The sequence below is a fragment of the Eimeria mitis genome, genomic scaffold (genome assembly GCF_000499745.2).
Source record: "Eimeria mitis Houghton genomic scaffold, Emh_scaff3073, whole genome shotgun sequence".
NCBI classification, from domain to species: Eukaryota; Apicomplexa; class Conoidasida; order Eucoccidiorida; family Eimeriidae; genus Eimeria; species Eimeria mitis.
This window is the reverse complement of record NW_013571420.1, coordinates 4,361-6,403: the sequence shown is the minus strand read 5'-3', so window position 1 is coordinate 6,403 and position 2,043 is coordinate 4,361.

The following is a 2,043-nucleotide window of genomic DNA, read 5'->3' as shown; positions in this document are numbered from 1 at the left end:
CTAGACGCAGTTAGACAGATCTAGATACCTACAACTAGCTAGCTTGCTAGCTAGCTAGATAAAGCTAGTTACAGCTAGCTAGCTACAGCTAGCTAGCTAGCGAGCTAGCTAGCTGGCTAGCTAGCTGGCTAGCTAGCTAGCTAGCTAGCCACCGTGTTGCCGGTGTGATGACCGCTAAAAGATTTTATTTTCATTGGCTGTTGGAGCCGCTGAACCTCTTTTATTTATTTCTTGTTTTTATTTCTTCTTTATTTGCTTTTCTATTCGTTTCTCTTTCTTGTTTTTATTTGTTTATTTTTTTTATTTTGTCGTTTATTTATTTTTTTATTTTTTTTATTTTGTTGTTTATTTGTTTGTTTCTACTTTTTGTTTCATTTGCTAACGGTTACTGTGGCTAGCTACAACTCCGTATAGCCGTAGCTAGCTACACCCATCCAAAACTATATATATATATATATATATATATANTATATATATATATATATATATATATATATATATATATATATATATATATTTATATATATATATATATATTTATATATATTTGTATATGTTTTAAGTATATAAGTAGTATAGACAAGAATAAAGAGAAGTTATAAACCCCGGGCGTGTTTTGTTTTATTTATTTTTGGGGTTTTGTTGGGGTGTACATACACCTCAACACAATATAATAAACAAAACAAAAACAAATAAATAAATTTTACTATAATACAAACCAAAACCCTAAACCCTAAACCCTAAACCCTAAACCCTCAAAAAAGCAAAACCCTCAACTCAAGGCAGAGTACAGCGGCCTCCCAGTTCGGCTGTTTCGTCAACCCTGCACTAAACCCTAAACCCTAAACCCTAAACCCTAAACCCTAAACCCTAAACCCTAAACTTTTTAGAGGACTTCAACTCTTCCTTCATGCCAATGAGCGACGATAGAAAGACAGAACCGAGCCATCTTTACATCTAGGTGTTTCTGCATGCACAACAAACCCTAAACCCTAAACCCTAAACCCTAAACCCTCAGCAGAGAACTGTATATAAACCCCTTGTTTGTCTCTGGTGTTTTTTATATTTTCTCTATTCTATATGCTGCTACATACGCACCAGCAGCTGCGCCTGCTCAACGCTTATGGGGGACCCTTCCTTGCAGACAGTGTGCCGGCCAAGCAGGTTTATCTTTCCGTCCTGAGCAGCAGCAGCAGCAGCAACAGCAGCAGCAGCAGCAGCAGCAACAGCAGCAGCAGCAGCAACAGTAGTAGCGGTGGTGGTGGTGGTGAGAACAAACGCAACAGAACCGCAGCAGCAGCAGTGTTATCGTCAAACACCAGACAAAAGCATACAAGAGCAGCACCACACGAAACAGAAACAGCAGCAGCAGCAGCAGCAGCAGCAACAGCAGCAGCAGCAGCAACAACGAGAAGTAGCGACTGTTTGTGGAGCTGTTGTTGATGACAGCACCACCGAGCTACCTCTGCAGCAATTATTTATTTATTTATTTATTTAATTTATTTATTTATTTATTTATTTATTTATTTATTTATTTATTTATGCATTTATTTATTTATTTATTTACTTTCGTTTACCTGCAGTCTGGTTGGGAGGCCCAAGGACCGCAGCCGTTGCTCCATAGAATGAGGAAAGCGTTCTAGTGCTTCAAACCCAGCCTACAGAAAAGAAAAATAAAATAAAATAAAATAAAATAAAATAAAATAAAAAACAATAAATAAAGACAATAAATTTAAATAAATTAATATGAAACCGCCGAAAATATAGAGCATATAGAGGTGCCTATACACCTGAACATATGCTGGGGTGTATAGGCACCTCAAGAACGATGGTTTTTGTCGCTATAAATCCCGCTTTTGCATATTCATCTCCTTGAACTTTCTCCAGTATTTGTTTTATTTCTTTTAATTCTTTTTTTGTAATTAAAATGCCTCTCTCTCCCCGCAAAAGCTTCGATATTTTATACACATTTTCTGCACACTCTGTTGATGGCTGCGTACCCAGAGCCACCTGCAGCACTTTGTTCTTGCCATAGAACAACCT